General features: G+C 44.2%; 1 protein-coding gene and 1 long non-coding RNA gene across 5 annotated transcripts in view; both read right to left on the bottom strand.

Moving 5' to 3' along the window:
• LOC134966137 (serine/threonine-protein kinase SBK2-like) overlaps positions 1-4,003 on the bottom strand; it is a 90,327-nt gene extending 86,324 nt beyond the window's left edge. The window contains exon 1 of one of the 2 annotated variants that reach the window (XM_063942647.1): positions 3,915-4,003. The gene's annotated coding sequence lies outside the window, so the exon portion shown is untranslated. Of the gene's footprint in view, positions 1-2,014; positions 2,156-3,914 lie in introns of those variants that run through there. The other variant, XM_063942648.1, reaches the window with a different exon arrangement.
• Positions 4,004-4,440: 437 nt separating this feature from the next.
• Positions 4,441-13,309, bottom strand: part of LOC134965059 (uncharacterized) — a 205,069-nt gene continuing 196,200 nt past the window's right edge. For all 3 annotated transcript variants that reach the window (XR_010188290.1, XR_010188288.1, XR_010188289.1), the window contains 2 exons: positions 5,137-5,213; positions 4,441-5,008 (listed from right to left, as the gene is read on the bottom strand). This is a non-coding gene — a long non-coding RNA (uncharacterized LOC134965059). The remainder of the gene's footprint in view (positions 5,009-5,136; positions 5,214-13,309) is intronic.

Below are 13,309 nucleotides of genomic sequence, written 5' to 3' on the forward strand. Positions count from 1 at the left end.
TGCCTATGAGCTTTGTGATGAAAAAACCCCCCCATTGATTTAAGGTTTGTCATGAAACGGCTATCATAAAGTATATACTTATATTGAATTATTATTGAAAGTTATAAGATAAAATCACTCATGCAGAGAAAATAATTTTTATCAAATATACATAGTAATAATGAAACTGGTTCTTTGGGTGCAAAGATAAACAATTTAAAAAGACAGACACATTTTCCCAAGTGATAGACGTACCGGCTATTTGTGTGCTTCTGCTGTTCTTGATATTATTTAATAGAACAGATATTATTTGTAATGAACAGATGGGGGGACAGTTAGAGAACAGAGATCATGACATGGGAATTCGTAACTTGAGTTTCTATTACATGTTTTACTAGCAGAATTACTCAGCTACTGTGCGAGTTTTTGAAGTGCAAAATTTAAGTAGCTTAGAGGGAAAAAAAGCAGAAAGATCAAAAGGGAACTTTTAAAGAACATTTTCAAAAAGCACTGTGGTAGCTACATATGGCATGAAAACAAAATGACATATGGTATTTCATAAGGAATGGAGAATGGAGAATTCAGTTTTGAATTCACCTACAGTATCACATAAAGTGAAAACGGCAAATTCACTAACTCGATTTCAAAATGGATCAGATCAATTTCTGAAGCTATAATTAGTAGAGGACATTGAGGGTCATTATTCAAGGGGATTGATACTATTGCCATATTTGGGGTTATGAATGTTTTTCCTCTATTTAGCTAAATTGTTATCTGTTGCAGTGGAGTTTTGGTTTGCGGTCTTCTGGATCAACACAACTACCACAAATGGAGTTTGTTGGAAAAAATAAACCCAAATGAAGTTTGTTGAAATAAAGTGTCCATTATAGTGACTAATAAACACTTAACATTCTATATGGTAACTGCTATAAACAGACTTAGGTTAATGTAATAGATAAATACCTATAAAAACAAATTAAAGGGCTTAAAAGGAAAACTGTTCTAAAACATATTTTTAATATGTTGTGAAAATGGCTATTATACAAATACTTTCTTCTTACATGTTTATATTACTCTTCTGTCTATTGCCTTTTTCTTAATCAGAGGTTAAACCTATTCGTGGATATCACTACATACAGTATAGTGCCAAGCTGTAAAACCTGATAACAGAGAAATGTCATGGCAAATCATTAAAGGTTGTATTCAGTGACATGTGGATGTCATATATCTGTGCCTTAACTCATATTAATCATTCAGATCAGTTACCTATTAAAACAAGGAACACAAATAAAAATGATACATAGAAAATTATATTTATTTTAATGAAAACTTGCTGTGATTATTGTATATAACCTTATAATAAGTATCAGCAGCCACATTATTGCTTACATTTATCTAAATGTAAGAATGTTCTAATTAGTTTGATTTTGATTTTCAGCTTAAATCAATGGTCATCTAATTACTTTTTCACTGTGGTGGAGTTGATTGGAGAGAGATAAAATGAAGAGAAAGAGAAAGTGAAGAGAATTAAAGTGAAGAGAAAGTGCCAACAAATCAGCTCCCTACTGTCATTTTTCAAACAGCCTGTAAAATGACAATTCAAAGCTAATTGGTTAGTGATTTATCGCTCTCCACTCTCTCACTCTCTCTCTCTCTCTCTCTCTCTCTCTCCAAGCTTTGATCATTCTCCCCTTGTGCCTTTTGTGATGATTTAAAGAAAGCAATTCCACAGAATACAATGGAGTGTATTATGCACACTGCAAAATGCCTTGGTTTGTTTTGGTGCCTTTGGATAGTGTGGCCAGATTACTTCAAAGTACATCCTCCCCCTTCATGCAAGGGAGATGATTCTGCAGCAGCAGGTGTATGAAAAATCCTAGAGGGACGCAAAACATGAACATCGCAATCAAGACCAACATCCTTCCACACCTCATGGTAAGGAAGGTCAACACAATGCCTATCCTCTCATTACAATCTTCCACCACAGTAAGGAAATCTTGTCTCTGCACTGATCCATAAAACAAGGTGCACCTACTTCATAATTCACTAAGAATGCCTTCACTCCACCTAACTTTTCCCATCTTTCTGTACAAACTGTTGGGTCCCCTCAAATGCAGCAGTCATGGTTTGTAAACCTTTGTGTCTTTTGCCTTTTGCAAATTGAGATGCAAGGTTAATCCATCTTTCTGTACCAACTGCTATGTCCCCTCAGATGCAGCAATCATGATTTGTAAACCTTTGTGTTATTTGTCTTGGGCAAATTGAGATGCAAAGTTAATCCATTGCCAAGCTCCAAAAATGACCTTCAATGCTGAAAAAATGCAAGTAAATTTTCATGTTGTCTTGTATAGAAACATAGAATTTAATGGCAGATAACCACTTGGCCCATCTAGTCTACCTCTTTTTTACCTTTTGGTAACCTCAACCCTATTTGATCCTTAGTTATTGGAAAGATATTCTTATGTTTATCCTAAGCATGTCTTCCTTTGCATTTTATTCAGTAGCAATCTGTACAGTGGCCAACAAAAATAACTTCCTGGGAAATGCTACTGAGAGACATCATCTGAGCATGCAACACAATTACATGTGCCTTGGGACACCCTAATCCTATCATTACATGTTGACTGCAACTGATATGAAAATACTTTTTACTTTATAACAACAAGCTTTTTATTGAATATTAACATTTGAAGCTCAGAGAATAAGACCATATGGTGGTAATTGTAATCTAATATGCAGGGAGAAAGGAACACAGGGAGAAAGAACATTTTCAAGGACAAATCTTTCAAAATCAGGGACTGCCCCTAGAAATTAGGGACAGTTGCAAATGATATGCGTGGCAGTTATAATTTTTTTCTCTCAAATAGAAGTTCAAATAAAAGGCAAATAAAAACACCTAAAGCAAAAAAGAAGTCAATATCACATAGAAAAGACAAAAGACTTGTGTATCCACTGTCCACACTCCTATAGTGCATTTATGCCATTTCCATTTCAGTCCATAAGTAATCCAGTATGCAGTTTTCTATTGAAAAGTAAGATATTTTGTAGTTTTGTTCTTGTGATTATATTTTATTTATATTATATTATATATGCAACCAAATTCGAAGTAGTTATCACAAGAATCACGATATACCTTGATAAATAAGTGGTCAGACTTATTTACGAAGCAAAGTGTTGTGTTGTACAACTTGTACTATATTAGCTATTGACAGGATCAGAAAAAAGTGATAGTGAAGTGGCAGGAAAGTGATACCCTTATTGGCTAACTAGATGTAGATCTAAGTTGTAAGCTTGAAACTACTTAGTGTAAGTCACTTCATCAGGCAAAAACATGATCCTAGTGGTCTAGTGACTTATGAAGAGTGTCATGTTCATTGTATTCTACGGCTATGCGATGTCGTTAGTGAATTGCTAGTGCGAAGCTACTGTTCAATTGTGTTTTGCAATTTGAACAAAATGTAGATTTAACTACAAAGAAAGCAAATGATTTTGAATCAGATAATTTTTATTCTTCATCAAGCTAAGTTACACTTTTAGTTTGCAGAAGTTTGTGCTAAAGTGACTTTATTAAGGTAATCAGTGCTTAACAATATATGCATATAAATTGGTGTTCTTTATTTAAATGCAATATAGGTTTTATACTACCATGGCATTTAAATAGTACATTTGTACTTAACTGTATCAAACAACTCAACTATTGCATGACCCAACTCATACAAGGCAGATACATACTGTGTGGTTAATGCACATTTGGCATCCAAATGTAATGTTATTAAATGAGTGCTAATCTGTTCTTCCAGCATCTCCGCAACAGCATATTTTTGTTTTTACCTCCCCCACTTATCACTGTAGATAACTATGAAACATTAGTATGTTTACCCAAAGTTATTTGTAAATTAAATTTGAAAAATATTGTTGCTTGTGCATTTTCTCACCTTTTCACAGGCAGAGCAGACTAGTCTTGGCTTGTGCTGCTGAGAGTCTGCTTCTGAAAGTGACTTCACTCTATCTATCTATCTAACTGTACATTCTGTATGGCTGCCAGGGGCAGCGCTACTACTGCCAATGAGCTGAAGAGATGTTAAGTCTCAGTTTCTATTACATACCACATTAACTATTTGATTGCTTTGATATTCATTAATAAACAAGGTATAATTGACCATTTTATGACATTAACTGTTTAATATTTGTCAGAGAATGTTAAACTTTCTGGGAAAACTGCTGCCTATCCCAAAATGCATCAGTTGGGGTTATATACTATAAATTACTGTCAGAAAAAAATAAACTTTATAGTCTGTCCATAAAAGAGAAACATAAATAAATATATAAATTAATTCATGAATTAATTTTTATAGTCTGTTCAGAAAAGAGAAACATAAATAAATATATAAACCAATTAATTAATTAATTAATTAATTCATGAATCAATTAATTAATTCAGTAATAATAGTGTTTCACAGTAATAGTTCATACTGTACATATATATATATATATATATATATATATATATATACATATACATACATACATACAGGTACAGTGTTTTATCATAGGTCACCTTAATGCTTACCTGTTTGTCTCGCTGTTGGATTACTAACAGCCCTTCAATAACTGATTTGTTGTGCCATATTAATAACACTGGCATCAAGCCGCTTCTTGTACTGGGCATGCTGGGAAAATACCAGGTGGTGACCCTACATATGGCTCTTTTAGGAAGCTTTCCATAGAGGAACGCTTCCTAAAAGAGTCAATTAAATAACAGTCAATGACAACAAACACACAATGAGATATGAGAGCAGCTCAGTAGCCACTGTATGTAATGAAGGTTATTAGTTATCTATTGCAAAAGTATTTCTGTGATAATATGTATAGTAATAATTACAATGTTTTAAGAGCATGTTTAATTGGAATTTCTGGATTGCCGTTTACATTCTCCATTCTCCTTGTCTGTCACATGATGGTTTAGTAACACAAGTTGCTTTATGTCTGACAAGCAAACTGACCTATTCCTGGAATGAAGACATGGGGGCTGAAAGATATAAGGGGTGAAGAGTTTACATTGCACAGTGGTGTATAATGCAATATGTGTTTTGCAAAGAATTGTATAGAAGATTACTACTGTGGTAAATATAATAGTCTATAATATGTACTTCTCACCATTGTTTTTCTTGTTGCTGTTACTGTAGTTCTATTTGTCATTATGGGGTTTCATGCTCTAATGTAGTGTTGGATATCTATGATGAAAGAATGTTACAAACACTTTACCAGGTAAAAATGTAAAACTTATAGTGCAACAATGTAGAATAACTTAAGTGAAAAATGTAATACACTTATCATTTCTTTCCAAGCACCACACTCCTAAATGTTTCCCTTTTTGACTAGTCTAATATTTAATGCCTTTTTTGCTTCTTCTTTTATAATAATAATAATAATAATAATAATAATAATAATAATAATAATAATAATAATAATAATAATCTCCTATATAATAGCCCAGATCTGTGACTTTGTGCTTCATTTGCTAACGCTGGGCGGAGTAAAAACACTGGGCGGAGTTAGTCAAATGAGTCACAGATCTGGGCAAATCTATAGGAGACTTGGAGCAGGAGCAGATGGTATGGGCATGGCACAGGCAGGGGTGCATACCTCCCAACTTCTTCAGGCAGGAGGAACACACGCACAGCAAAAAGGGGGCATGGCTAATGGGAAAGGGGGCGTGGCTTCGCGGGTGGACCCGCGATCGCGAGCCAGGCCCCTGTTTTCGTCAGTGAGGGGGCATGCCCAGCGCTCTGTGAGCTGCTGGCATGCCCCCAGCGGCGGATTATGAGTCCGGGGGACCCAGGGCACTTGAGACAGGAACCCTATCTCATTGCTGTGCCTGCTGTGGGGTTGGGGGCGTGGCCTAATTGCGGCCCTCGTGGCCACGCCCCCTTATGCAAATTCCGGGATTTTTTTTTTATATGGGATTTTGGCCCCTCAGCTAGGGGTAGCTAAATCCAGAGGGGCTGGTTGCTCCCCCCTACACACCCGCACAGGCAGAAGACAGCAGGGAGGCTGCTGCCTCCCTGCAACACCACAGACCTGCCAACACGCAGCAGCATGTGCTGACTGTAGCACAATGCTGCCGCTGTTACTGGCAGGACGGGGGAGCTTCAGAGCTGGGACAGAGCTACTTCAGCCGCGGGCCCCCTAAAACTGGGAGGCCCGGGGTACGTACCCCCTGGGCCCACCCTTAATCCGTACCCCCTGATGCCCCCTCTCCCTCTGTCTCCACTAAATAGATGCTGTGTGCATGCTAAGCAGAACAGCGAGTGCAGGAGCTTCCCAACTGCCCCCCCACCCACCCACCGCGGGACACTGTGGCCCGCGGGTGGGACAGACCCCAAAAAATGGGACTGTCCCGCTAAAATCGGGACAGTTGGGAGGTATGGGGGTGTGTGAGGAGGTATGCCATACAGACAGACGGGCACCGGCTCACTGTGTACTTGACCCCCCCACATCAGCATACTCAGCAGGGTCTCTCTGATGCGGAGGAGCGTCACTTTCTGGCACACTCCACGCTTCTTAGCTGCAGTTTTGTGGGGCACCTGCCGCTGTGCAGGTTCCGTACTGCCTCTGTTATCTCCAGCCCCGGCAACCGCAATGCTAGCTGCAGCGCTGCTGCCCGCAGTGAGGTGCGCCCAGCTCCTTCACACACTTTAGCCAGCGGGCAGCGCTGCAGAAGTCAGCGCTGCTTGCAGGCTCCAACCCCCTACTCCCTCCAGCTGCAGCGTCTACTGGGGCTAACCAGTCACTCCCAGTCTCCCCTTACCACAGAACCCGGCAGCCGCGATGTCCGCGCCGCATGCATGCTATGACCCCCTCCTCCCTCCAGCCTCAGCGTCTCCTGGGGGCTAACCAGTCACTCCCAGTCTCCCCTTACCACAGTGCCCGGCAGCCGCGCGAGGTCCGCGGTGTGTGACTGAGGAGTGGGGGGGAGGGATGCGGATGGGCAGAGGAAGCAGGACTCCAGCCTGAGAGAGTCAGCCATGCCAAGTCTCCACCAGCAGCAGATCCAAACAGGTTGGAGTGGAACAGCAGCAGCCAGCAGCAGTGACTCCGGTAATACAAATCTGTCTGTCACCACTGTTTTGTCCCTAATACCAATCTCTCCCGTGCCCTGTGTTCTGTCATGTCCCTGTCACCCCTGGCCTTGCCCTGTCACCCCTGGCCTTGTCCTGTCACCCTTATCCTGGCCCTTTCACCCTTATCCTGGCCCTGTCACCCCTATCCTGGCCCTGTCACCCTTATCCTGGCCCTGTCACCCCTATCCTGGCCCTGTCAACCAAATCCTGGTCCTGCCGCCCCTACCCTGGCCCTGTCACCCTTATCCTGTCTCTGTCATTTCTGTCCTGGCCCCGTCACCCCTGTCCTGGCCCCATCACCCCTGTCCTGGCCCCGTCACCCCTGTCCTGGCCCCGTCACCCCTGTTCTGACCCTGTCACCCCTATCCTGGCCCTGTTACTGCATACCCTCCAACTACCTTTTTGGCAGGTACAGTACCCGCAGCGCCTCCAGACCCCTCCCCAATGCACCACACCTCCGCACCTTCCCCTCCACCACATGCAACACTCCACCCCTCCCCCACACGCTGTGCCTCCAGACCCCCTACACCACCAGCGGCTCCCACTCCCCCACCACCCACAGCACCTCCAGACCCCCTCCACCATCCACCCCCCATATATGTCTCCCCCCACACCTGCCTCCCTCCACCCACAGCATCTGCAGACACCCTCCTCCATTCGCGGTCCCCCTCTCACCCACCCACGGCACCTCCGCACCTGCCCCTCCACCACCTGCAGCGCCTCCGGACCCCCTTCCCCATCTGCCGCACCACCCGCACCTGCCTCTCCCCACCGCGGTGCCTCCGGACCCCCACCCTCGGCACCCCCGCCCCTTCCCATCCCACAGCACCTCCAGAACCCTTCACCCATCCGCAACATCCCTGCACCTGCCCCTTCCCCCGTGGCACCCCTGCCCCTCCCCCACCTGCAGTGCCTCCGGACCCCTCCCCCATCTACAGCCCCCACTCTTCTGTCTCTACCCCACCCGCAGCACGTCCCAACCCTTCCCCATCCGCCCCCCCCCCGCATCTGCCCCCCCTCCACCTGCAGCATCTACAGACACCCTTCCCCATCCGCAATCCCCCCCGCACCCGCTCATTCTGTACATCGTGCCCTGCAGGTGCTGTTCACGCCGTCGCAAGGGGCTGCGCCTCCTTCACCATCGCACGCCCTTTCATTGTGCAATATTTAACCACTAACAAAGGAATGCAGGTAATACTCCATATAATACAAATATTGAACCCCATATAGGCATGCAAGGGTTAAAGGGGCTTAGCCCCTTGCGACGGTGTGAAGAGCGCCCGTAGGGCGCGATGAAGCACCTAGTAATAATAATAATAATAATTATTATTATTAGTATCATCATCATCATAATCATCATTGTTATTATTTATATAAATGCACTGTTTTGAGATGCCTTGATATTCAATGTTCCTGTATATTGTGGACTTGCACCCTCAGCATATTTGCTTTTGTTGTGAAACTATATTATTGTCTCATTGTTTTCTGTGTAATAATCTACTAAAAATATTCAATAAAAAGACTGTTTAAAAAAAAAAAAAATGCACTAGACATAGATACAAAATATTATGTTCCATAATATGGAGGAGGGCAAACCTCCTATAAATGCATATTTTGTATAATTGTGTATATCAAATATTGAACAAAAGAAAGGAATATTTATCAGGAGTTACATTTTTGAAATTAGCATAGCTAAAGGAAGATTCATGAAAAACGAAAAAAATAAATAAAAAAATAAAAATTCTGTTGTATATGCCATAATTCTCTTTTATTATTAATTCTATTATGGTTTCAAAATGGATCATGACATTGTTTAATTTTGTATGGCCCTGACCTTATTTTTTTACTCATCTGTTATTGAAATTTGGATTTTCTCTTACGTCCTAGAGGATGCTGGGGTCCACATTAGTACCATGGGGTATAGACGGGTCCCTTGGGAGCCATGGGCACTTTAAGAGTTTAATAGTGTGTGTTGGCTCTTCCCTCTATGCCCCTCCCACCAGACTCAGTTTAGAAAATGTGCCCAGGGGAGCCGGTCACAGCTAGGGGAGCTCCTAGGAGTTTTTCTAGTTTTATTGTTTTTTAAGAGCGTTAGGTACAGGCAGGCTGCTGGCAACAGTCTCCCTGCTTCGTGGGACTTAGGGGGGGAGTAGGAACCAACTCTAGAAGTTAATGGTTCTCTATCTCCTCTGACAGGACACTGAGCTCCTGAGGGTGCTGATCACAAGCCCACGAGGCGACCGCTCAATCCCGCAGCACGGCCGCCACCCCCTAACAGAGCCAGAAGATAGAAGAGTGGTGAGTATGAAGCCGGCGACCCGGTAAGCGGGTTGCTGGTGAGAATGGTGGCACAAGGGTGGGAGCGCAGCTCTGATAGGCTGCGCTCTGGAGGGCTCAGCGGGTACTTGATGTGTGGCGCTGTGAGGGGGCACCCTGGACCAGTGCAAATACCCTACACTGGTCATATATGCTAACAGGGGCTGATCCCACTGTTAGCAGCTAAATCACCTCAGGCCAGTATAATCATTGAAAGCGGGAAGACGTGCCATTACAGGGGGCGGGGCTTCTCCTCAGAGCGGATCCAGCACTCACGCAGCGCCATTTTTCTCCCATGCCGATCACTTAAAAGAGACTCTGACAGGGAGCGCTGCCCTCTACATAACTCCAGCATACCTCTGCCGGTACCAGGGTGTTATAGACGGGGGGGTGGGGAGGGGGGGGGGGGGGGGGGGGGGGCGGAGTGTAATTATCACTGTTTAATTAAGTTTATTCAGTGAGCACCGGCAGTTTAGTGTATTAACTGCCTACTGGGGCGCTGTGTGGCTAGCTCCATATACTCTGTGTCTCTCTGAAGGGTACTCTGGGGGGAAACTGTGTCTGCATTTTCCTGTGTGTGTGTGTGTGTGTTTGTATAGCTCACATAAACATGCTAGGAACTCTTTATCTTGTGCTGCGGAGTGTGTATCTTCTCCTGCAGAGTCTATTCCATGTACTCAGGACTGTAATATACTGTCTCAGCCTTCTGAATCCGAACCCCCATGGGTGGATTCTATTAGGGGAATGATATCCCAGATTTCCTATCGGATAGCTCAAAATGAGACTGAAACACAGGTTTTGAAAAAGTCTGTTGAGGTTTTGTCGTATTCAGCTCCCACTACCTCATCAAAGACCCCACTGGTATACCCTAAAAAGCGTGCTCTTGCCCAAATAATGCAAGCTGACACGGATACCGAGTCTGATAAAGGGGACGGTGATGGCGATATGCAGGGGGGAGATGCATCTCTTGCTAAGGGGGTGCAACTCATGATTGAGGCTATTAGGGACATTTTATACATTACTGATAAGGTACCTGAGCAAGTAAAGGAGGCTTACTTTACAGACAATTAGAAAGCCTCCCTTACATTCCCTGTGTCTAAGGAACTAAACGCATTGTTTGAAAAATCCTGTGAAAACCCGAAGAAAAAATTCCAGATCCCAAAAACGGTTCTTATTGCTTTTCCTTTCCCTGACGAGGACAGGAAAAAGTGGGAAATCCCACCGGTAGTAGACGCTTCTGTGTCTAGGTTGTCAAAAAAGGTGGTTTTACCTGTCCCTGGGTCCACGCTTTAAAAGAGCCGGCTGACCGCAAGATTGAGACTACGCTCAAATCACTATACACAGCTACTGGCGTAGCTTTAAGACCCACTATTGCCTGTGCGTGGATTTCTAAAGCCATAGTAAAGTGGTCAGGCACATTACTAGAGGGATTGGATTCTATGGATAGAAGTGACATTGAATTGTTTTTACGTCACATACAGGATTCTGCAGGTTTCATGGTGGAGGCCATGAAGGACCTTGGCCATCTTAATGCGAAGGCTTCTTCCATGGCTGTCTCGGCACGCAGGGGACTCTGGCTGTGCCAATGGTCTGCGGATGCGGAATCCAAGAAAAGTGTGGAGAACCTGCCCTCCACAGGTCAGGCTGTGTTTTGGGAAGCATTAGATGCGTGGATCTCCACGTCAATTGCGGGTAAGTCAACCTTCCTACGTCTACTATGCAGTCCTTTCGTTAAAAAGTCCAAACCCCCTTCCACTTTCTTTAGGGGAGGTCAGGGGAAAACCTGCTCCAACAGGTTCTCAGGAACAGAAACCTGGTTCTGCTTCCTCAAAATCCTCGGCATGATGGTGGACCTCCGAGCCTGGAGGTCGGGCAGGTGGAAGCATGACTCAGAAATTTCAGTCATGTCTGGGCGTCATCATGCCTCGACCCCTGGGTACAAGATATTGTTACCCAGGGGTACACACTGGAGTTTCTAGAACTCCCACCTCACAGATTCTTTAAATCAGGCTTACCAGCTTTGCTGACAGAAAGTGCTATCATACAGGAAGCCATTCAAAAATTGCTAAAGGCAAATGTCATTCTTCCAGTTCCACCTCACAAACAAGGGTTTTTACTCAAACCTGTTTGCGGTACCGAAACCGGTTGGTTCGGTCAGGCCAGAGGCGGATTGGCCATAGGGTTTACAGGGAAGATCCCCGGTGGGCCGACGCACCTGTGGGGCCTGTTTTGTTTGAGGACATGTGGTCCTTTTTATAGACATAATGAATAAGATGCAAAATAATTTGCATATATGAAAATGACTTTGCCACTTAGCCTGTGATTGCAGATGATCTAGTGTATGCTCTGTCTGCCTGCTTGGCTGACATATAAGACTGAGTAAATAGTGATTGGGATACGGTTGGTGTAATAAGCAAGAAAATATATATTTCTAAAGAATGACATAGTTTCCTAAATTCTGAAGGTGTATCATATAATGTGCTCATAATATTTAATTTTATTTATTTTTAACTTCCCCCTTGATGCTGGACATGCCCACTATCTGGAAAGTCTTGGGGGGAGGGTGCTGCTGCCATGGCCCCTGGTAGACCTTACACCTCTGGTGCTGCCCATGTGGGGCCACTAGTACAAATTTTTCCAGAGCCGCTTTTTGTTCCCAATCCGCCTCTGGGTCAGGCCAATATTGAACCTAAAGTCATTGAACCCTTATTTGAGGGAATTCAAATTCAAGATGGAGTATCTGAGAGCAGTGCTCTCAGGTCTGGAGAGGGGAAATTTCTGATATCCCTAGATATCAAGGATGTGTACCTTCACATTCCGATCTGGCCGCCTCACCAGGCTTATCTAAGATTTGCGCTGCTGGACTGTCACTATCAGTTCCAGGCCCTGCCTTTTGGCATCTCCACGGCACTGAGGGTGTTCACCAAGGTCATGGCGGAGATGATGCTATGCCTATGCAAGCAGGGTGTGAACATAATTCCTTATCTGGACAATCTGCTGGTAAAAGCATCTTCCAGGGAGAAGCTGTTACAGAGCATTGCTCTCTCAACTCAACTACTCCAGGATCATGGATGGATCCTGAATCTTCCAAAGCTGCATTTGGAGCCGACATGGAGACTGTCCTTCCAGGGGATGATCCTCGACATGGAAACAGAAGTACATAGGGTGTTTCTGCTGGCGGAGAAAGCGTTGTTGATGCAAATAATGGTCCGGGATGTCCTGAAGCCAGCCCGAGTATCGGTTCATCAGTGCATTCACCTTCTGGGGAAGATGGTTGCCTCCGACGAGGCTCTACAGTATGGAAGATTTCATGCACGGTCTTTCCAACTGGATCTCCTGGACAAATGGTCAGGATCTCATCTTCACATGCACCAGAGGATACGTCTATCACCGAAAGACAGAATATCGCTCCTCTGGTGGCTGCAAACTTCTCACCTACTAGAAGGCCGCAGGTTCGGGATTCAGAATTGGATCCTCCTAACCACGGATGCAAGTTTCAGAGGTTGGGGTGCAGTCACCCAAGGGGAAAACTTTCAAGGAAGGTGGTCAAGTCTAGAATCCATCCTTCCGATAAACATTCTGGAACTAAGGGCCATGTACAATGGTCTTCTGCAAGCGGCACATCTTCTGAAAGATCAGGCTATTCAGGTTCAGTCGGACAATGTAACAACAGTGGCCTACATAAACCGACAAGGCGGAACGAAGAACAGAGCTGCAATATCAGAGGTAACAAGAATCATCCTCTGGGCGGAAAAGCATGCAGTGGCGCTGTCAGCAATCTTCATTCCGGGAGTGAACAACTGGGATGTGGACTTCCTCAGCAGACACGATCTCTATCCAGGAGAGTGGGGCCTCCACCCGGAGGTGTTCGCGGAGGTTACAAGTCTTTG

The sequence above is a fragment of the Pseudophryne corroboree genome, chromosome 10 (genome assembly GCF_028390025.1).
Source record: "Pseudophryne corroboree isolate aPseCor3 chromosome 10, aPseCor3.hap2, whole genome shotgun sequence".
Lineage (NCBI taxonomy): Eukaryota > Metazoa > Chordata > Amphibia > Anura > Myobatrachidae > Pseudophryne > Pseudophryne corroboree.